The sequence below is a fragment of the Diceros bicornis genome, chromosome 31, assembly GCF_020826845.1.
Source record: "Diceros bicornis minor isolate mBicDic1 chromosome 31, mDicBic1.mat.cur, whole genome shotgun sequence".
Lineage (NCBI taxonomy): Eukaryota > Metazoa > Chordata > Mammalia > Perissodactyla > Rhinocerotidae > Diceros > Diceros bicornis.
In genome coordinates, this window is record NC_080770.1 from 3,266,333 (window position 1) to 3,281,087 (window position 14,755).

Here is a 14,755-nt window from a genome sequence, read left to right on the forward strand (position 1 = left end):
ACTTTTCAAGACTTCTTTGATATGTGGGACAATTATGCAAGCAGGAAGAAAAGTATCTAGAGCAAATATTTAACTTTGCCTTTGGTATGTTGAAGTCACCGCCCCTTGCAAATCTCTCAGGCATGACCTCCAAGATTAACTTAAGAAATATGTTTATAAAATATGCATTAAAATTACGTATAAAATATTATATAAAATATATATGTATATTTTCTCTTCCTGGGGTGACACAGATGGGGGTTTTGTATAATGGAAGGCTGCTATACTGGAAGCCTGTTGTTCTATGTCACAGCCTGGACGCTGCTGTTTGTCCACCCGCCCCCGCCCCAGACTGCAGATCTTGGTGGCAAGAAATGCTCTCCCCTTCCAGAATATTGGAAAACCCAGGACACAGAAATCTCCCTAGCTTACTCAGAGACACACAGCTTGTCCTGGGAGGAATTACCAGTGAATTATTAGGGGCTCGAGAAAAGTTATTAGCCGATTGGTCACGCATCAGGTTGGGGGGAGTAAATCAATCGTGTCACAGCTCAGAGCTGGGGGCCAGGGGCTCAGGACAAGCCCCTTTGGGTGTTGGCAAACCTAGTGACCCCGGAGCCCTGGATAATAAATAGTAGGATCCCCGGGCGTTTGGAGCCCTGGATAATAAATAGTAGGATCCCGGGCGTCTCCGGAGGGTGCCTTTGCGCCTCTTCGATTCATCTGAGCGGTTGGCTTTCATCTCCCTCCCCCCCCTTTTCCTGGCTGGGAGGGCAGTTGGCCGAGACGCTGTTCTGCGAGCCCTGGACGGAAGGCACCCAGGTGAAAGGTGGCCTGGGAGGCAGATGGCGGCCTGTCACCCAGGCGCAAAGTTTTATTCGCTCTGCAAACGTTCTGATGTTCAGTCTGCCTGTGTATTTCCGAACCCTATTAACATGAAACACTCCGGGGTTGGAGCCACTGCACTGGGATAACCGCGCAGAGTGAACGGGCTTTACCAAACTAAGGGACTTTCTGGTCCGCTGGGTTTCGCCGGGAAGGGGGCGGGGGGCCACGCAGCCCGGGGCGGGGCGGCGGCGGAGGCGGCCCTGGGCGCCCGCCGTCCTCGGGGTTGCCACAACAGACCCCGCACGCGCGCGCGAGTCGCCGCCGCGGGCCGGAGCGGGCCCGGGGCAGGTGGGGCGGGGTCGAGCGACCTCCGCGGGGGCAGGGATCCGGGGCCGGTCGCGCACGCGGGGCCTGGGCTGCGCGCGCCCTGTGGCGGCGAGAGGACCCCTCCCCCACCCTCACCAGTCCCAACCGCCCGCGCCCGGTCGAGGGGAGGGACAGTCGCGCCGCCCCTAGAGGAGCCCCTGGCCCCGGGCAGCAGCGCTGGGCGGGGCCGCGGCGCCCCCTCCCCCGACCCCCCCGGACACCTGAGCGGCGGCGGCGGCGGCGGCGGCTCCCGCGCTCCGGCCGGGCTGGGCGCGGCGCCGCTCGGGTCCCCGCGGCCGAGCCAGGTGCGCGCGGACGCCGGCCCTCCCCGGGGAGCACCGACTCGCCCCGACTCGCCGAGGGGCTGCCCGAGTCAGGTAAGGCGGCGGCCGGGGGAGCGGGGCGGGGGTGGCTAGGGCACCCCGCGCGGGCTGGGAAGGACAGTAGGGGGCCCCAGGGCGCCCGACCCTGCTCACCAGCTGCATTTTGGGTGCGTCTGGATCGCACCAACTACTGGATCCTGGACACATAGAGGCTGTGACTGGGGGGTTGGGGAGAGGGTTTCGCGCGTCCCGGGGGGTCGCTTCTCTGTAGAGACAACCTCCCCCCCTCCCCGGCTTCCTTCGGAGTAGCGGCCGGTTTAAAAGGCTTTGGAAGCGGCGTGGGCGCAGAGCGCAGGAGCACCCCCTTTGTCCTCCTCGCGCACAAACCCCTTCATTCTTAACGCGCCCTGCGCCTCCCTCTGGAGCAACGCAGACGGACCTACCTCCACCCCCGCCCGGGGTCTCCTTGCCCTAGGTCGCTGCCCGCGGGCTCCGGCACTTGGGCCCGCATGCCCGGCCGAGGAGTCGGTGCAGGGCCGCCAGGGGGCGCGCAGGGGGCAAGGACCCGAGCCGTGGTCGCAGGGTCCCCAGAGACCCTGCTGCGGTCACCCGGCCCCACACTAGCGCCCAGAGCCCCCATCCCGGTGCGCGCGGCTGGAGCAGCGGGCTCCGGGAGGCTGCGGCGCGCGCACCGGCTGCAGGCCCGGGGGTCGCGGGTCGGGCCCCCGGGTCGCGCAGAGCCCCCGCCAGGTGCTCGGCCTCTGCCCGCCGCGCGCCCCAGCCGGGGTATGGGATTCGGCTGGTGCCGGTGAGCGGCCCCCGTGCCCCGGCGCCGCTGCCGGTGAATTATGCAGAAGGCTGGCACCGGCGCGCTCGAGTTGCTCAAGTTTCCCTGGCAACTTTCGCCCGGACATCCCTCCTTCCGGCGGCTGGGCAGCTCCGCCCGCGCAGCCCGCGGCCCATGCGCCTCCGCAGGGCGCCCCGGGCGCCGGGCGCGGGGAGCGCCTGGAGACAGCGACCGCGGACTCGCCACCTGAGCTGGGGCTGCTGGATTGCGCGAACAGGTGCGACCGCCGCGGAGGGCCTCGCCGCCCGGGTTCGGAGGGTGCGGGTGTCGGGGTGGACCTCGCCGCCCAGGTGCGGAGGGTGCAGGGGGCGCAGGGAAGCTTGCCACCCGGATTCCGAGGGTGAAGGGGCTGGGGTGGACCTCGCCGCCCGGGTTCGGAAGGTTCGGGCCCGCGGCGTGCCGACCTCCCGGCCGGTCTGGGCGCGGACACTCAGCGCGGGATGGGAGGGCAAGCGCGCCGTCGTGGTTAATGTTTCCGTGGGGCTGGGGGCGTCCAAAGGGGGCGAGGCCGGTGCTCGTGACAGTGGGCTTTCGTGGCGGAGCTTTTAAAGCGACCCTGGGCAGCCGGATCTGAGAAGGCACTTGGGCCGCTCAGGTGGGACTCAGGCCGCGGTACTTGGGGGCTTCGGGGCCGGCAGCTGTGGGCACAGTCCTGGGAGTCCTCAGAGGCCATCCGAAAATAAAGTGGTTTCCACCTGGAAATTCGAGGTAGTAAATGGGTTAGTTCATTGACCTCTTTTTGTTTGAAACTCGTTCGAATTAATGAGGTCAATCCACTAATTAAATTAAGCTCCAAGAAGCAGAGAGGTAATTTGGGAAGTCCTCTCTTGGGGGATGGCAGTTTGGTCTCTCCCTGGGACTTGCCCCTCGACTTGGCTGACCCGGCCACAGGGAGGGGCCGCGCGCCCCTGGATCAGCCTTGATCCGAGTGCTAGGTTGTTAATTAAGTAATGATTAGCGGCGACCTCCTCCGCGCCAGCGCGACCCTGGCGCCCTGGGGGTCTGGGGATGTCCAGAACAGCCCCCGGAGGCGGCTGCGCTTGGAGAGCAAGTTTTCAACCCACTGGTGGGCGATAGCAAGGCTGCGTTTGCCTGGAGCTTTGTGCCCAGTCGGAGTTGAGCGGTGGTTAAGGGGGAAGTCGATGTGGCCACCCTCGGGGTGGGGGGTGGGGGATAATCAGTGGTAGCCGTGGATTCTTGACCAGGAAGTCACAGTATCTTTAAGGAGGCCCGAGGGGGATCCTTGTCTTAATAGGAATTAGGCTGTCTTAGCAGTGGCTGGATGTGAAACTCTTGGGGAGCATGTGCTAAAGGAAGCCAGTTCCATTATGATGCTGAGGAATTTGTGGTTTTCCAAGAAGGAAGAATTGGGTGGAAAGTGGGGTGCTTCTTTGAGCCCCTGGGGAAGAAGCTGTAATTCTTCAAGCACCAACAGGAGCCCTTTTTGAGTAAGGTGATTTTGCCTCTAAAGCCGGGTCCCAGTGGGGCCTGTTGACAGCACTTGATGCTTTGAACCAATTAGATCCCATTTTGGGGGAGGGGAGGGAATCTTTCTGCCTACAGTCCCCAAGGACAATTGCCCTATTCAGGTGAGTTTCCAAGAGGCTTTCATTCATTCATTTATTTGGCAAGTGCTTGGGGTTGTGTGCAAGCCACCCAGGTGATGTCTAGGCGTCACCATGTAGAGGTGACCTGGTCCAGGCCTCTGGGCGGCCTATCTAGGAGGAGCCCGGACATGGAGGGTCGCGGTCAGATGTGAAGAATGCCAGTGGGAGGAAGATAAAGGAGTCTCGAGGAGCGTTGCATTTATTATTCATCAGTGATGGGGAAAAAGATGGAAGAAAAAACTTGAAACTAAGAAAAACATGCCAAGAGTTGACCAATATACAGGAGAACGCTAGTAAAAACTGATTTTCCTAGAAAAATAGTTTTTTGCCTTATCTTATTTCCAAATATGTAATAGAGTCTTAAACGATCGAGTCCTAGTGTTCTTGTCATCCCAGAGGAGTAATGGGGGCTTTTCCAAAGCGGAGCTCAGTGTGGGAGCAGCTCAGGGGGCTGAGAGTGCCTCCTGCTCCGGAGGAATCCTGGGGGTGAGATCCCGGGTTGGATCCACCCCCTGACCCCTAAACTCCCGCTTCCCTGGAATTCCAGCTCCAGCCTTGTAAACTTAGGGCTCATCCTTGCCGGAGGCTGTAGGATCTGGAATCTGCCAGTGGCTCCCTAGGGGTACAGCGGGGGTGCCGTGGCTGGAAAAGCCGGCAGAAAAGTACATTTATAGCCTCCTCGGGAGCCTCACGTTGTTCTGAGCCCGAGGAAGGAAACTTTTAGGATCTTCCATCGTCCAGGTGACCTCCGGCCAGTTGACTGAATCCCCTGCTTTGACTGAGAGGGGAGTTTGCAGAGCGGTGGGGAGGAAAGCCCTCCAAACAGAGGCTGGTCTTTTTCATCTTTGGAGCCCCCAGCCCTTCACCTGGACACTTGTTGAAAGACCCTGGACCGATTGGGCGAAGGGCTCGGATCCTGGAGCCCCTGGGGTTGGTGACCCTGGTCACCTGGCCACTGTACCTGGCCTACCCAAGTGAGGGCTTGCCGTTCTCTGACGGTCGGTCAGAAGTGTTCTAGGGCATATCGGATTTTCTCTGCTTGTTGCGTAAAATGGGCTCAATAAATAATCATCTGAGGTCATTCTGCTCCGTGCCACGCTAGGAGCTGGCCACTGGGGCTGCCCCAGGAGCTTCTGGGCGAGCGGGGAGAAGAGAAGGGATTGGACAGTTAGTGCACCGTGGGGCAGGGGCTGTGATAGAGGTGACCACCGGGGGCTGTAGGGCACAGAGAGGGTCCCTAACCCAGTCTGGGGGAGGTGGGGTGGGGGATATCAGAACACCTGGGAGAGGTCTGGTTGTCTGATCGTTTCGTTGCCTGCGTTGCCCGGACCTCTGCAGAAGTGGTCTAGTTCTCGTTCCGGGAGTGGGGAAAGAGCCACCCGGTCATCGGTCATCACAATCCTGCTGGTGCCTGCAGCACTAACAGCTGATATTCTCACTTCTGAGTGTTTTCCTCCTGCCAGGCGTGCATCGCACTGTCGCTATAGATGACTTCATTCGAGTCCCACAGAACTCCTGAGAGAGAGAGCTGTGATTGGTGATGATTCCCACTTTACAGATCAGAGGAGTGAAGCCACTTGCCTTAGGCCACAGCTAGTGAGTGGGGCGCTGGGATTGCAGGCCAGGCAGCCTGGGAGAGAGCCCAGCCCTTAATTGCCCGCAACACACATGGCTAGGATGCACGTCACCCAGCGGGAAAGTTCATCCAGTTAGAAAATTATTCTCCTTGTTACTGTGGCGTGAAAAAGAGCTACAGTCTGCCAACGAAGACCAAACTTTCTGATCAGACTTCTGGATGTGATAGGCCTTTTTTTTTTCTTTGGAAGCAGATTCAAGCGTTGTTTTGAAGGGGCTAATGAATGTTAACGTTGTTGGCTCTGGTGGTAATATTGAGGTCGGTCTTTGGGAGACAAGGTGCATCTGGCATGAGCCTTCCCAACACTTAAGGGGTTTCTGGTCTTTACGGGGTGGATGAAGGTGAGCCCACGCCCAATAGTGGGCAGAGCCAAGAGCCTGCCCAGGGCTCAGGGTTGGCGACCTGGTCGCTCTTGAGGGATGTGCCCAGAGATGGGCCAGCTGTGGCACGTGTCACTTCCCGGGAGATCAAGCCCCTAAACGCCTGCTGGGCTGCCAGGAGTTTGGGGAGCTGTGTAAGGAACAGGGCTCCCCAGGATTGGCTGCCAGAAGTCAGTGCGGAGAGGGGGTGGGACTGGTCCCCATGACCTGGACGGTGTTTGAAAATTGCTTGTGAGGTTTGCCAAGGCCCTCTGCCCTGTCCGCTGGGGGCGGCTCGGTGAGGGGCATGTGAGTTGAATTAGGCCATGAGCTTCTAATGTCACAGCTGCAGATTTCAAATGATGGGCCTCGGGGGTGAGCGGCTCCTAGCCCACCCCCCCGAAATGCTAACTGAGGCTGGAGATGCAGGACTGGAGCTCCCTGGAGGAATTCCACCCTCACGAGTTCTAGGAACACACTTTGAGAAATGCTCAGGGTTTTAGCGGGAAGGGTGGTTGGCCGGAGTCCTGCACTGCCTCACTTAAAAGGCCTGATTCGGAAGATGCACCGGGAGGCATCCAGTAGGTGGCTAATCGTTGCGTGCCTACAGTGGCCGTGCCTGGCTGGGGCAAGTTTCTTCAAAAACATTTTTTTGGCCTCTCAACTCCCTGACGGTTTTGTTTTTAAAAACTGTGTGTGTTCTCATTTCCTGCACCATTTTCGTGTGAAAAATTCAAATATCCGGCAAAACTGAGAGGATTGCACACTGAACTCCCTGGTACCCACCCCAGATTCTGACAGTACCCGATTGATGAGACTTCTCATGCATTTTTAGGTCAACGTCTAAAATTGTTCTTCCTCGGTTTAATTATTTGCCCAGGACGCAGAGCCTCGACTGTGAGTAAATATTGACATTTGAAAAGTAACTGTTTCCTAACTTTAACTGTATCCACTGACACGAGAGGGAGCTTTAGGGAATGTCCACTGTTCCTTCTATCCGCTTCCTCAAAGAATTTTACCCTAATTCATAGACTTTCATGCTCGTAGGTCTTTTATTAATCGATTGAGCATATTTCTCTGCAAGGAACATATACATAAATGGACTCAAAAAAATTTCCTGTGACCTCAAGTCGCTAAGTGTTTAAAAAAATCACTTCTGGGTTGAGAAAGCCGGATGATCAAACACTATAAATCCATTATGGATTTTCAGAAATGGAAAAAGGAAGAAGTGACTGGAAGTGCGTCTCTTAGCGAGCAGGCAGTGGGGGTGTTTGGTGCTTTAATTAAAGGCGTAGTTTAATGACTCCTTTTAGTATCCGGGAGTCCCCGCACTGGATGTACACTCCCCCCACGGTTCAGGGGGGACAATAAGGTCTTTCATATGTAAAGGATGGAGGGGTTTCTGGGGAAAGGGTGACCCCAAGACCTCTCTGCACTGAACCGTTTCGGGAAAGACTGTGCCCCTTGGAAGGGGTCTGCACACCCTAGTTTGAAGCCCTCTGCGGAGGAGGGGAGAGAAATGGGCAAGATTCAGACCCACCCTCGAGGTTCCTGCAGATGATTCCCACCTGGGGATGGTGGTGACACCTAGGTGACAGTGGTGACAGATGATGCCACCTATGTGCTCTGCACGTACCAGGGCCTGTGGATGGGGGTGTCCTGCCCCAGACTGTCCTCACTCGGGGTTCTGGCCCGTGGGTCCCTACTTCCTCCCTGGGTTGCACAGGAGTGATCAGAAACAGTTCCCTGAGTCCTCAGCAGGGTGGGGGGGTGGCTGGGAGCCTGGACCGCAGGGACCCTTTCCTGGGGCTTGGATGGACCCATGTTGCAGCTTAAGCCCGAGGAGGGAGACTGCAGCCCACCTGGTTGGTCCTGGGAGGCCTGGGGTCACGCATCCTGAGCAGAGCTGCAGGCCGGCCTGGGAGCAGGGAAATGAGCCTTCGAACCTCAAGGTTCCTGAAAATTCAGCATGGAGTCCCCGCCCTGGGGAGAAGGAACACTGAGTGAGGGGCCGAAGGGGCACTTGCGCTGTCACAGGTGCACCCCAGGAGCATGGTCACAGCCGCTCCAGTCCGGGGTTTATTGCCTCCAGCTGCCCCAATCTTCCTCCTTCCTGATTTTGATGAATTGTTCTGTGCTCCCACCGTCCTGTGCTGGGGGCCTGGCAGACCCTAGGCACTTGCCCCTGCTTCCTTCGGGGCCCCCTTCACAACGTGGATAGGTCCGCAGGAAAGGACCAGGTTTAGGTGCTCTCCGTGCGTGTCTCAGGGTCCTGAGGGCACTGGGTATGGAGTCCCCCAGGAGGTGTTCGTGGAATAGAACCCAGTGGCTGGAAAGCATCGCTGGTTCCAGACTCGCCCTCAAGCGTGTGCATTCAGCTGCAGGAAGTCACAAAACCAGTCGGGCCACTGGCCTCACTGGGAGGTTTTTGGGCCCAGGCCAGCCCCACCACTGCCTTCAGGCCTCTGGGGGGGTGGGCCGGTGCCAGGTGAACTTCCATCCACCAAGGTTACACCGGGGTGTTGCTGAAGCTGGGCGCGTGGGGACTGAGTGGGGGCTGACCGCCGTGGTTATGGAGTGACTTTCCTGTGGAGCACAGAGTCCAAATGAGCTGGGAGTGGAATTTCTGAGAACGGTTACAGGAGGTCTGGCACGTGCTGTTAATGATCCCCAAACACTGGGAGGATGGATGCCATGTTCCAGAGAGTTCCAAGCCTCATCTGCTTTCCTAGAGCGACTACAGTGTCCAGAAGTGTGTGGGGCTAGGGGCCATTGCCAGTGGCTAAAGGAATTGAAAGACGGCCCTGTCTGACCCGGGGCCGCCTGATATTGTCTGTTTCAATTCTTTAGGCCCCCCTCTGGGGGTGTCCCAGGCGGGCCAGTGACTGGCCGGGGTTTCTGGGCTGAGTGTGGCAGGATTCCTCCCGGACACTGTTCTGTCTCTTCTGATCTGCCTGTATCTTGGGGCTGTTGGGATGGACGCCCACTCAGACCAGGTTAAGGGGGACCCTGCTGTTATCTGCCCTCATCTCTGATCCCCCATCCCCCCTCCCCCGCAAGCTTGGAAAATGTTTGTTGAATGAATAAGTCCCTGAAGTGGGCGTTCGTCGCCGAGTGCCTAACTGAGCACTTGCCTCCGTATGTATTTGTCCTCCAGGCGCCCCCAGCCCTGCTGTTGGAAGCAGGGCTCCGAAGTCTGCGAGCCCTGCCCGTGCGGACGACACTGAGGGGCAGAGCAGGCGGTGGGCGCTGGTGATTTGCGTGTCGGGGTTAAGTGTGGGCTAAGTTCCGGTTTGGGTTTGCTTTGCGCCAGTTTAGACCCACTTAGTTACTGAGTGGTCCTTGGCCAAGCCGGGACTTCAGGGGCCTTCATCACTTCTTTCCAGAGGTCGGTCTCTTCTCATCTGGGCTCTGGGTGGATGGAGTGGGTGGTTCCTGCCCAACTTGTAACGGCCTCGGGGCATATCGTGAACATTCGGGGAAGAGCTAAACTCTCTTCTGGCCGGCAACGTGTTTTCTCCCCCCTTCCCCAGGAGTGGAGGTTGTGGGAGGGCATGGGGAGGAGCCTGTCCCTTGGTACCATTGATTATTAGTATTTCTAGGCGTTGAGAGTTGATTCAGAAACATGAATGTGCAGGGCCCCAAACGGAGGTTGACGCACCCACAGACCCCTCTGCCCAGCCCTGGGGAGGATCGGGGTCCGCCAGGCCTCAGCTGAGGGGGACGGCCTTCTGCGAGGGAGAGGATGTGTTGGTAACCGTCCAGTGGCCTCTTTCCTGCTGCCCCGTGGGAAGGGGACACGGGGTTGGTAGGAGTTGATAGAGAGGAGGGGACCCCAGGCATGTGTCCCCTCCTTGGTTCTCTCTCATGCACTTGTACTCGAACTTCACACATTCTTGTGTGGTTTATCCTGGAAGAAAGTCCAGGAGGGCAGACCCCTTCTCTGTCCCATTCATCGGTGAATCCCAGGGCCTGGAACAGCGCCCGACATGCACCACTGGTGAGGGCCACTGTGGCGGGCACTGCCCTCGACTCGTTAAAAAGACGTAAAAACACTTTTATCGAGATATAATTTATATACTATACAAATCACCCACGTAAAGTATACAATTCAGTGGTTTTTAGTGTATTCAAGGAGTTGTACAACCGTCATCACCACACTACTTTTAGAACATTTTCATCACCCCCCAAAAAACTTCACACCCATTAGCAGTCACTCCTTGTTCCCCCCACACCCACCCCAGCCCCTGGCAACCACTAATCTACTTTCTGTATCTGTAGATTTGCTTGTTCTGGACATTTCGTAGACGTGGAGTCATACAATATCTGGACTTTTGTGACTGGCTTCATTTGGTTAGAATAACATTGTCAAGGTTCATCCACATTCTCCAACATATCAGTATTTCAGTTCTTTTTCGTGGCTGAATAATATTCCACTGTATGGATATAACACATTTTATTCATTTATATCAGTTGACGGACGTTTGGGCTGTTTCCGCTTTTTGGCCATTATGAGTTCTTCTGCTGTGAACATTCACTTGCCAGTTCTTGTGTGGATGTGTGTTTTCATTTCTCCTGGATATTTACCTAGGAGTGGAGTTGCTGGGTCCATGGTTACTCGACGTTTAACCTTTTGAGGAACTGCCGGATTGTTTTCCAAAGTGAGTGGACTATTCTACATTCCCACTAGCAGTGTTTGAGATTCTGATTTCTACACCTCCTCTCCAGCATTTGTTATTATCTGTCCTTTTGATCAGTCATCCTGGTGGGTGTGAAGTGGTATCTTATTGTTTTTTTAATTTGCATTTCTCTCGTGGCTAATGTGTGAGCACCTTTTCCTGCACTTGTTGGCTGTCTGTATATCTTGTTTGAAGAATGTCTTTTCAGATCTTTGCTCAGTTTTTAATTGGGTGTTTGTCCTTTTATGATTAAGTTGTAAGAGTTCTTTACATATTCTAGATACAAATCTCGTATCAGATATACAATTTGATATTTTCTTCCATTCTGTGGGTTGTCTTTTTCACTTTGTAGATGGTGTTCTTCAAGTATGAAAGTTTTAAATTTTGGTGAAGTCTGTTTATCTACTTTTTTCTTTTGCTGCTTGTGTTTGTGGTGTCACATCTAAGAAGGATTTGAGTAACCTTAGGTCCTGATGATTTATGCCTGTGTTTTTCTCTAAGGGTTTTATACCATTAGCTCTTACAGTTAGGTCTGTGATCCATTTTGAATTAATTTTTGTGTATGGTGTGAGGAAGGGTTCCAACTTCATTCTTTTGCAGGAGGATGTCCATTTGTCCCAGAAGCATTCATTGAAAAGATAGTACTTTCCCATTGATTTGTCTTGGCATCCTTGTTGAAAATCGGTTGACCGTGGGTATTATTTCTGGACTTTCAAGTCTATGTCTTTGACCTATATGTCCATTCTTATGCCAGTACCATATTGTGTTGCTTGCTGTTGCTTTGTAGTAAGTTATGAAATCAGGAAAGGTGAGTTCTCCATCTTAGCTCTTCTTTATTCAGCATTGTTTTGGCTATTCTGGGTCCCTTGAATTTCCATATGAATTTTAGGATTAGTTTATCAACTTCTACGAAGAAGCCAGCTGGGATTGGATAGGGATTGTTTTGAATCTGTAGCTCATTTCAGAAAGAATTACCATCTTAACAATACGAAGTCTTCTGATCTACGAACACAAGCTATTTTTCCATTTAGTTAGAACTTTGTATTTCTGTCAAAAGATGTTTTCTAGTTTTCAGACATAAATTTTCTGCTTCTTTTGTTAGATTTATGCCTAAAAATGTAATTCTTTTTAATATTGTAAATGAAATTGTTTTCTTAATTTCACTTTCAAATTGTTCATTGCTCGCGTACAGAGATACAATTCATTTTTGTGTCTTGACCTTATATTCTACAATCTTGCTGAACCTGTGTATTAGTTCTAATAATTTTTTAGTGGATTCCTTAGGATTTTCTACATATTGGACTAGACTAGCCTATGTCATCTACTGATAGAGATGGTCTTATTTCTTCCTTTCCAATCTGGATACCTTGCTTCATTGTCTTACCTAATTGCCACGACCCCTGGGGCAATGTGGAATGGAAGTGACCAGAACAAGTGTCTCTTGTTCCTGATCTTAGGGGGAAGCATCCAGTCTCTCACCATTAAGTGTGTTAGCTGTGGGTCCTTGTAGATGCCCTTGATCAGATTGAGGAAGTTCGCTTGCGTTCTTAGTTTGTGGAGCGTTTTTATCATAAAGGGGTGCTGGATTTTGTCAAGTGCTTTTTCTGCATCTTTTGAGATGATCAGCTGCTTTTTTCTATTAATGTGGTGTATTACATTAATTGATTTTTGGATATTAAACCAACTTTGCATTCTTGGGATAAATCCCACTTAGTGGTGGTTTATAATCCTTTTTACTTGCTGCTGGACTCAGTTTGCTAGTGTTTTGTTGAGCTTTCTGCACGTATGTGCATAAGAGGTATTGGTCTGTAGTTTTCTTGTGGTGCATTCATGGTAATATCGGCCTCATAAAATGAGTTGGGAAGCATTTGCTTCTATTTCTTGGAAAAGTTTGTGATGAATTGGTATTAATACTTCTTTCAGTGTTTGGTAGAATTCATCTGTGAAGCCATCTGGTCCTGGGCTTTTCTTTGTATGAGTTTTAAATTTATTAGTGCAGTCTCTACTTGTTAGAGGTATATTCAGATTTTCTGTCTCTTCTTGAGTCAATGATTGTTAGTTTGTGTGTCATGGAAATCTGTCCATTTCATCTAAGCTATCTAATTTATTGGTGTGCAGTTGTTCATAGCGTTGCCTTATGATCCTCTCTATTTCTGTGAGGTTGGTAGAAATGTCCTCTTGTTCTTTTCTGAGTTGGGTAATTAGAGTGTTTTCCCTTTTTTTTCTTGATCAGTTCAGCTAAAAGTTTATCAATTTTATTGACCTTTTCCAAGAACAGCTTTCGTTTTCATTGATTTTCTCGGTTGTTTTTCTGTTCTCTTTTTCATTAATTTCCACCCTAACCTTCATTATTTCCTTCCTCTGCTTGCTTAGTTTTAGTTTGCTCCTTTTCTAGTTTCTTAAGGTGGAAGGATAGGTTAGTGATTTGAGATCTTTCTTTTTTTTTTTTTTAATAATTTTATTTATTTATTTATTTTCCCCCAAAGCCCCAGTAGATCGCTGTACGTCATAGCTGCACATCCCTCCAGCTGCTGCATGCGGGATGCGGCCCCAGCACAGCCGGAGAGGCGGTGCGTCGGTGCGCGCCCGTGACCGAACCTGGGCCGCCAGCAGCGGAGCGCGCGCACCCAACCGCTAAGCCACGGGGCCGGCCCTGGAGATCTTTCTTCTTTTTAACGCTGACTTGTACAACCAAAAGTTTCTTTCTAAACACTGCTTTAGCTGTATCTCATACGTTTTGATGTATTTTGTCTTCTTTTTCACACACTTCAGAGTATTTTCTAATTTCCCTGTGCTTTATCCTCTGACCCATTGGCTGTTTAGATGTGTGTTAGTTTCCGCATATTTGTGAATTCCTAAAATTTCTTTCTCCTCTTGATTTCTAATTTCATTCCATTGTGGTTGGAGAACACTTTTTGTATGATTTCAATCCTTTTACATTAATTGAGGCTTTTTTATGGCTTAGCACGTGGTCTGTCCTGGAGAATGTTCCACGTGCACGTCTGCTGTCCTATAGGAGTGTCCTATAGGTGTCTCTCTAGTGGCTCTGGACTCTTGAGATGCAACAAACCAGACAGACAAACATTCCTGTCCTGTAGGGCTGGCATTCTAGCCGATGGAGACAAACAATAAATGAGAGATAATGAAGAAGCATCTGTGCAATACAGGAGAAAAGGAGAGCTTGGTTAGGGGGCCTGGGAGTCAGGGGTGGTCAGGGTGGGCGTCTTTGAGAAGGTAGCCCTTGAGCAAAGACTTGAAGGAGGTGAGGGAAGCCGTAAATTGTAAGTGAAGAATTTAATGGAAACTGACGTGAAAACACTCTTTGACACTAAACATTTTTTAAGTTGTGCTGGAATATACATAACATAAAATTTACCATCGTAACCACTTTTCGGTGTACCGTTCAGTGGCATTAGGTACATTCATAATGTTGTGCGACCATCACCATCATCCATCTCCAGAACTTCTTCATCTCCCCAAACTGAAACTCTGTCCTCATTAAACACTAACCCCCACTCCCTCTCCCCCAGCCCCTGGCACCCACCGTCCTACTGTCTGTCTCTATGAGTTTGACTCCTCTAGGGACCTCCTGTAAGTGGAATCACATAATATTTGTCCTTTTGTGTCTGCCTTATTTCACTCAGCACAGTGTCCTCAAGGTTCCTCCATGTGGTAGCAGGTGCCAGAATTTCTTTCCTTTTCAAGGCTAATATTCCATTGTATGGATAGACCCATGTTGATTATCTGTTCATCATCGATGGACACTTGGGCTGCCTCCACCTGTTGGCATTGTGAATGGTGCTGCCATGAACGTGGGTGTGCAAATCTTTCTTCAAGCCCCTGCTTTCAGAAAGCACGTTTGAACGCAGTGACCAGCCCGAGGCCCATCTGGTCTCGGGATTCCAAAGCTGAGAGTCTGCTCCCCACTGGCCTCACCCAGCTGCTTTCCCACGGAAAGAGCCCACCTTCCTCACTGGTCTCTGGACGAAGCAGAGGTGACCCCGTATGTTGGAGAAATAGTGGACTGTGACTCCTCTGATGTCCAGTGTTCCCGTCCCCCGGGAGGAAAGGTGCTTCTTCCTGGGAACGTGGTGTCTCACCTGGGTGGGTTCAGTCCAGGTCTGGGGCAGG

The 14,755-nt window shown here is 52.7% G+C and overlaps 1 protein-coding gene across 1 annotated transcript in view; it reads left to right on the top strand.

The window, feature by feature from the left end:
• Positions 1-1,420: 1,420 nt before the first annotated feature.
• SHANK2 (SH3 and multiple ankyrin repeat domains 2) overlaps positions 1,421-14,755 on the top strand; it is a 572,646-nt gene continuing 559,311 nt past the window's right edge. The window contains exon 1 of the mRNA XM_058526174.1: positions 1,421-1,550. The gene's annotated coding sequence lies outside the window, so the exon portion shown is untranslated. The remainder of the gene's footprint in view (positions 1,551-14,755) is intronic.